Source organism: Molothrus ater, chromosome 2, assembly GCF_012460135.2.
Source record: "Molothrus ater isolate BHLD 08-10-18 breed brown headed cowbird chromosome 2, BPBGC_Mater_1.1, whole genome shotgun sequence".
Taxonomy (NCBI): Eukaryota; Metazoa; Chordata; class Aves; order Passeriformes; family Icteridae; genus Molothrus; species Molothrus ater.
This window is the reverse complement of record NC_050479.2, coordinates 68,751,817-68,759,585: the sequence shown is the minus strand read 5'-3', so window position 1 is coordinate 68,759,585 and position 7,769 is coordinate 68,751,817. Positions and strand designations below refer to the sequence as shown.

Here is a 7,769-nt window from a genome sequence, read left to right as displayed (position 1 = left end):
CTCCCATGGCACAACTTGAAACCATTTCCTCTCATCCTGTCTCATTACCTACAACAAAAGACCTGCCCCCACCTGGCTACGCCCTCATTTCAAGTAGTTGTGGAGAGCAGTAAGGTCCCCCCTGAGCCTCCTTTTCTTCAGGCTAAACACCCTTAGCTGTTCCTCATCAGTCTTGCACTCCAGACCCTTCCCCAGCTCTGTTGCTCTTCTCTGGACACACTCCAGCCCCTCAATGTCCTTCTTGTAGTGAGGGGCCCAGAACTGAACGCAGAACATGAGGTGTGGCCTCACCAGGGCCGAGTACATGGGACCATCACTGCCCTGCTCCTGCTGGCCACCCTATTGCTGACACAAGGCAGTCATTGGCCTTCTTGGCCACCTGGGCACAGCTGGCTCATGTTCAGCTGCCATTGACCAGCATTCCCGTTTCCTTTTCCACTGGGCAGCTTTCCAGCCACTGCCCTCAGTCTGTAGCACTGCCTGGGGTTGTGACTCAAGGGCAGGACCAAGTGCTTGGTCTTGTTGAACCTCATCCAATTGGCCTTGGCTCATCAACCCAGCCTGTCCAGAGCCCTCTGCAGAGCCTTGTTAGTCTGTCTTCTGCTTTGGGAAAGGCATAATTGCAGCACTCAGAGTGTGGAATCAGTTCTGCAGAAATGGTGCTGTGATTCAGATCTGACTGCTTGGTGATATATTCAAACACTTCTTATAACACAGTAAAGGATCAAAAAGAGGGCTGCCTTCTCGCATCCTGCCTACAATAAACCAACACATCTGCATAGGAGCTGCCTGGATGGATTTCTAGCTGTATACCTGCTAGAGCACTGTTCAAGAAATCTAGTGTGGTGCTGATTACAAATATGATTTTGATCTTGATGCTTTTCATGGCTGGATATTGCCATTTATTCTCCATCACTGGTTTTCTGTTTTAAATAATTACTCCCTTCCTGACAACATATCCGCAAGAGCCATTGTGTGTTGTCTGTGTTCCTTTTGCAAAGCTAAACAGCTGCTCTTGATGTGAGCCCCTTCGTGCCCAGAGCAAACCACATTGCCTTTAGAGCAGCTTGTACTCCACTGTGTGTGCTGTGCTTTGAAGTCCACCAGGATTCGGTCTCGGAGTGGAAGAAACTTCCAGTCTAAGTATTGATCTAAGACAGGGTGCAGGCAGAGCAAGAGAGAAGAGAAGTTTAGTGGGATAAGAAGGCTGATGGAATTTGCAGCATTTTTAGTCTTACACTGCTGTGCACAAACACGCTGTGGTTGTCTGCGAGGGAGATGCTGAGGCTGCACAGCCCAAGAGAACACGGCGGAGCCACAGGGCTCACAAAGGAGAGGAAATGCTGGGAAAGGTGTGTAAGGAAGAAGGGGCTGGGTGCCTCCAGCTATGTTTTTGAGGAAGAGGCTGGAGAAACCCTCAAAAGATGCTTCTCCCCCGACCTGGATCTATATTACTCTTTTTATGTAAGTTAATAGCTAAAGGGCCTTCTGTAATGCCCACGGCGAGTGGGCATTACATTTTGTAATGGGCATTGTAGTTTTTGTCCCAAGTTTTCTGATGATGTTCAGACCGTTTCAGCTGAAGCTCCTTTCCCCTCCTCTGGGCGATCTTTCCGGAAAAAACGCGTTTGCCGAGGAGCTCGGGCATGGGAATGAAGCAGAGCTTCTGCACAGCCCCCAGTCCTGCCCCTGCTCCTCCCTGCCGGCCCCCCGGCAGCCCAGGAGGCCGCTCGCCCTCTCCCACGGCGGGGCGGGGGATGAGCCCCGCGGATAAAGAGGAAACCAGGAAACACGTCCGCGGTGACACGGGAAGGGGAAAAAATATGGTGTTTCCGCCCGGTTTCGAACCGGGGACCTTTCGCGTGTTAGGCGAACGTGATAACCACTACACTACGGAAACTCCCGTTGCACTCGTTCTCTCCTGCAGTCTCCCTTGAGTAATCGACCGGAGGACCCGGAATCTCGCTGGGAGCACATGGTCCGGGTGAAACTCCTCTGGGCGGGCAGTAGGAGCGAGGTCCCGAAGCCAAAAGCGGGTCTCGGGCACTTCCCGCCGGTATAAAGGCGGCGCGGGCCGTTTACAGCCGCCGCCTTTTGCAGGAGGGAAGGAAAAAAACACAGGGTGCGCCACAAAAGAACCGCTCCCGTCCCTGGGTGGGCTCGAACCACCAACCTTTCGGTTAACAGCCGAACGCGCTAACCGATTGCGCCACAGAGACGCGCTGGAGGACCGGGCCGCTGAGGCACGGCTCCCTCCCGCGGCGGCCGGGGCGGGCTCTGCGCTCCTTTGTGTCCTTCTCGTTCCTGCTCCTTCGGGGCGGCCTGGGCTGGGCTGTGGGGCCTGCTTGCTTTTTTAATCTAAAAAACGGCCCTTCCTTGCCTTCCCTTTTTTGTTTTTTTCCGTGGCCTTTTCCCTTTGTTTTCCTGGAGGACTGGGGAAGAGTGGACAAGGAAAAAATGTAGTGAAGTTCTGCCTCTTGGTGGGACGGTTGTCAATAGGAGCCTGAAGGCTGCTCTCCGAGACAGCTCAGCTTGCAAGAGGAAGCTCTGACACTATGTGCCAGGGATGAGGAAGGCAAAAATTAGCATTGCCCTGTTATTAAGGTGGTCAAGGGATCCAACACTTTTCCTTTCTGATAATTACAGTGCCAAAAGGAGTAGTTGTGACCACAGACTTTGTGAAAAACGCCAATCACTTGTTTTTAAAATTTTTAAAGTTTAATGGGTTAAAGTTTAATAATAAAATGGTTATAAAAATAGCAATATAATTAGAGTAATAATAATTTGGACAATTTGGATTAGGGCAATATGAGACAATAAAAACAAAGAGTCACGGACGTCCGGGTACCTCATTCTGGGCAGCATGAGCCCGAAAAAGGACACCCCTTAACAGAGGATTAACCCTTAACAGCAATAGCCTGTTGCATAGTCATACACTTCATACATGATGTATAAATTCCATTCAAACAAAGGATTCTGTCTGGTCTTCATCAACTTCTTCCTCTGAATCCTAATGGCGTCTTCAGGACTGAGTAAGGTGGGAAGAACTCGATAAGAGAGCAATAAATTCGTTTTCTCTGAAAGATTTAGGTGTCCTGTGGATGCAATCTCACTGCGAGTCCTTTCTTTTAAAACAAAGTATCTTACATAGCATAGTTTCTATTTTAACATTATGTTATTATGTTAAAACTTTATGTTAAACATTATGTTAAAACTATATTTAACACACTACTTAAGAAAATTAACACAGCATAACTTTCTTACACAACGCATATAATATTCATTTTAATATTTGCAAAAAGCCAATCATAAAATATGTATATTTCACAACTTGAAGAAGACAAAATTCACTCCACAGTGACTTTTGATTCATAGTCCTCTGATAATTATTTGCAAGAGCTAATGGAAAGCGGGAACAGAAATGTGACAGGGTGAAAGAGACTTCTCAAATCAGAGTGGAGAGAAAGACTTGTGAATCTGCTGCCCAGGCAGCCTCACCTCAGCTCTAAACAGTCTATAAAATGAATTGAAACTAATTATTAATCAAATTGTGCAAGAATCCGCGTGTCTCTGGGCTGTTGTATGGGTCCAATCCAGCTAGCTCGAACTCTGGCCCACACGGTCTTACATGGACAGAAATAAAAGACCACCAGGGTGTGTGGCAAGGGGGTGTGTGAGGGATAGACTATGTGATGGGAGAGGGGGAATAACACTCTACATGACATACCATACTCAGTAAAAATTTCCCATCACCCAGTGCAAAACAACAACTAAATAAACTATTTAGTGCAATACAACAAAATTGCAACCACCTAAAAGGTGATAAGGTGATAATGGCAGCAAACATGAGTTACAAAAAATAAATCAGCAAGGAAGATATACCCTAGATGGATGAGGGCCAAGTCTGGGAATACTAAAGCAACCTGCATGTGCATTAATCCATACTTAAGCAACCTGCATCCATAAATCCCACCAGCCCTGGTGGGATATACCCACAGGTGCTGAGAGAGATGATAGATCCATTGCAGTTTCCATCAGCTTTCATCAATCATGGCAATGAGGGGAAGTGCCCAAGGATGGGAATAAAGCAACATCACCGCCATCTTCCAGAAGGGCAGGAAGGATGACTGGGGGAACTACTGACTGGGGTCAGCTCAGTGCCTGGGAAGGTTATGGATGAGCTAATCTGGAAACCATCTTCAGGCACATCAAAGACAGTGGAAGTGCCAGCAGTTGGTCAGTATGGCTCGAACAAGGGGAAGTCATGTTAGACAATTTGGTAGACCCTCATGGTGAAGTGATTGGCCTGGTAGAAGAGAGGAGGGCAGTGGGTATTGTCTGCCTGGACTTCAGTGAGGCCTTTGACCCTGTCTCCCATAAGATCCTTGCAGAGGAGCTGTTGATGTGTGGGTTCAATCAGCAGATAGTGAGGTGGACTGAAAAATGGCCAAACTGTTGTGTCCAGAGTGTGGTGGCATGATGTAATTGGATGCCATCAGGGATCAATATTGCACAACATTCCATTAGTGATCTGGATGATGGGCCACAGTTTAGTCTCAGCAAGTTTACAGACAGCACCAGACCCACAGGAATGGCAGACAGAGCAGAAGGTGATGCTGCTATCCAGAGGGACCTTGACAGTTTGGAGAAATGGGCTGATAGGTACCTCATGAAGTTCAGCAAGGAGAAGTGCCAAGTCCTGCAGCTGTAGACAAAAAAAAAAAACCATCAAGCACCAGGACATGCTGGGGGTACCCATCTAGAATTCAACCTGGCAGAAAGGAATTTGGTTGTCCTGGGGGACAGCAGGTTGAACATGAGCCAACGGTGGGACTTTGTGGCCAAGAAGGTGAGTGGTACCCTGGGTCACATTAGACAAAGCATTGCCAGCAGGTCAAGAGAAGTGATTCTGCTCCTCTGCTCAGCTCTGGTGAGGCCACATCTGAAATACTGTGGGTAGAGTTAATTTTCTTCCTAGTAGCTGGCATGTGGCTCTGTTTTGGACTGGTGCTGGAAACACTGCTGGTCACAAAGGGTTGTTTTTGTCACTGCTGAGCAGGACTTATGCAAAGTCTAGGCCTTTCTGCCTCTCACATAACCCCACCAGTGAGTTGAGAGGGGACAGAACAGGGACATCTGACCCCAGCAGATCCAAGGATTAGTCCTTACCATATGGCACCATGCTCAGCTTATAAAGCTGGGGGAAGAAGGAGAAAGGAGAGAACATTTGGAGTGATGATGTTGTCTCCCACAGTAACCATTATATGTGATGGAACCTGGCTTTCCTGGAAATGGCTGAACACTTGCCTGCCTGTGGGAAGCGGTGAATGCATTTATTGTTTTTATTTGCCTGCATGTGTGGAATTTCCTAACCCTTTTCTCACTTTTATCCTTCTGATTCTCCCCCCCATCTCACTGGTGGGGAGTGAGCAAGTGGCTGTGCGGGGCTAAGGGGCTGTGCTGGCTGGGGTTGAACCGTGACAATGGGACAAAGAGGGTGAGGAGGAGGAGGCTGTGCCAGAGGACCTGAAGAGACTACAGTTTCTGTTATCCAGCTCTGTTTTGAGCTGAATTTGTACCAAAGGAATATGAAAACAGTGAGTGAAAGGAGGAAGCCTGTGAAATGTGGAGAAGGAGGGGTTTTTGAGGTGGTGCTCTGTCGGCTCATTCTCTTGGCTGTGCAGGATGAAGGCAGCATTTTAAAACTTGCAGCATTGCCCTTTTCTTTGTGCTGCACTTCACAGTTCCAGCTCTGTTCATGCTCTCTGCTGGGGTTTTGTCAGGTTCAGCAAGGATGGGATGCTGAGGCAGGCAGGGAGTCACCCACACGTGTGCCTGTGTGCTTCAGCTGAAGGGGCTGCAGCGCTTTACCTTTGCAAAGCACAGTGCTCGTATTAACCAGACATCCAAGGGGCTTGTGTCACCTTGCATTTGTGACAAAGCATGACAGCTGGGTGTCACCTGGCTTTCGTGTGTGGGAGCTTCACCTGAGCAGCCTTTATATTGTCAAGAGGCACACTTTCATTGGAGTCCTTTCTCCTGAGCTCTGATCAGAGTGCATGAGAGGAGAGATGAACATCCCAAAAGATATTTATAGATCTGCGTTCCCACTCCTTTCCTCTTCGCCACGAAAGCAATTCTACAAAGGGATTATTTTGACTGGCTGTTCAGGATTCCAGGGGAGGAGATTAATGTGCGGGAAGCCTCGCAGTGCAAATGGAAAAGCTCGCTGGCTTTGCACATTTTTGTGAGCTTCATGGCTCACTGTGTCAAGGTTATCTTCCTTGGACAGAATGATGTGGATGTCAAAGAGCCATGCAGCAAGCAAAAGGGCTGGGATCTGACAGCAGCTGCTGAAGTGCTGACTTGCCTGTGCCTGAAGAAGTCTGACCACAGCTGGGGGTTACAGAAGGTGCAGGCACAGTTCCCCAAGGTGTGTATCCCTCCCCTCATACCCCCTTTCATACCCCCTTTTTGGTTTTTTTTTGTCTACTCAGGAGAATCCCTTATTTCAAACAGCCAAGTGAGATATGATGGAGATGTTTTGCACTGATGTTTCTCCCAGGTGGACAGGGTTTTCCAGTGGTGGCAACTTTGTCTTATACAGTCAGTGATCCTGTGTGTGTTTAGGTCTCAGGGACAGGGAACAATTTAGTGTGTAGGTATGGAAAAAGCTGCTAGCAGAGTCATTTTAGCCCTCCCTTGCCAAGGCAATTCCCCAAATTGCAAAAATATTGCCAGAATTTCCTTCTACCCTGCAGCTATTACAGGGCCAAGGGATATGGAAGGAAATATTCCTTCCCACAAGAGGTTTATGCTAGGTCTGGCTACACAACGGTGTTGCTTTGCCATGTAAAGGGACTTCTTCTTCAATGTCTCACATACCATCTTGATTTCCTTGTTTTTCCTCAAGTGATGCTGCAGTTAAAAAAAACCAAACAAAAAACAAAAAACAAACAAAACAAAACCCTGCAGTTCCTTTCTTAAGGCAGCCATACCAAAGTGGTTCTTGCTGGCAAAGCTTTTTTCTCCTTGCACACCAAGAAATCACTTTAACAAGCCCTGGAGCTGATGTCATGGTTTGTTTTTTTTTTACTGCAGGGAGGAGTGTGAAACCCTGCTTTCCTCCACATATACATGTGGGATGGCTTTGGAGCAAACCTGAGTGAGAGGAGGGAACAGGCTGGGTTTCCAGAAAAGCACTGGCAATGTCAAGTGCCAAAATGCCAAAGCAGTGCCAGGGGACAGGGGGAAATCAGAAGGGGCAGAGCAGAAGAGCAAAGTGGGGATGATTCTGTGCTGAGAGGCACTGAGCAGCAGCAAAGCAAAGAGCTGCAAAACAAAGAGCAGGACAAGGAGAAAGCAAAGGCATCAACAGCTCATCTCTCACGATGTGGCCAGCACACAGGGTGAGGGATGGGAGCTTGGGTCAGCCAGCTGGAAAGCCTGCTGGCATAAATTCCTGGTGTCTTGTGGGGTTTTTTGCATTATGGCAACTTCACACCTCAGCAGCCTGATTCCTACCCTCTTTTATACAAGAGTTCTGCTGAATAGAAGTCACCTCTGGGAAGTCTTTGATAGTGGGGAAGAGTGTGTGTTTTCTTGGCAAATTGGAGCAGGCTCATATGCTTGTACTGCCACTTGTAAATCAAAAGCAAGCTGCAGGCTGCCTGGTAGGTTTGCACCAGCACAAAACAGGTAGCAGAAGGAGAATGCCTGCTGCAGGAGGATGAGTGGAAATCCTCCAACCACAGATGCCCTGAGGACCT

The 7,769-nt window shown here is 48.1% G+C and overlaps 2 non-coding genes across 2 annotated transcripts; both read right to left on the bottom strand.

The window, feature by feature from the left end:
• Positions 1-1,827: 1,827 nt before the first annotated feature.
• TRNAV-AAC (transfer RNA valine (anticodon AAC)) lies at positions 1,828-1,900 on the bottom strand. Its single transcript has one exon. It is a non-coding gene; the product is annotated as a tRNA-Val (tRNA).
• A 245-nt stretch (positions 1,901-2,145) lies between these two features.
• On the bottom strand, positions 2,146-2,219 carry TRNAN-GUU (transfer RNA asparagine (anticodon GUU)). The gene has a single exon. It is a non-coding gene; the product is annotated as a tRNA-Asn (tRNA).
• Between the last annotated feature and the right edge of the window lie 5,550 nt (positions 2,220-7,769).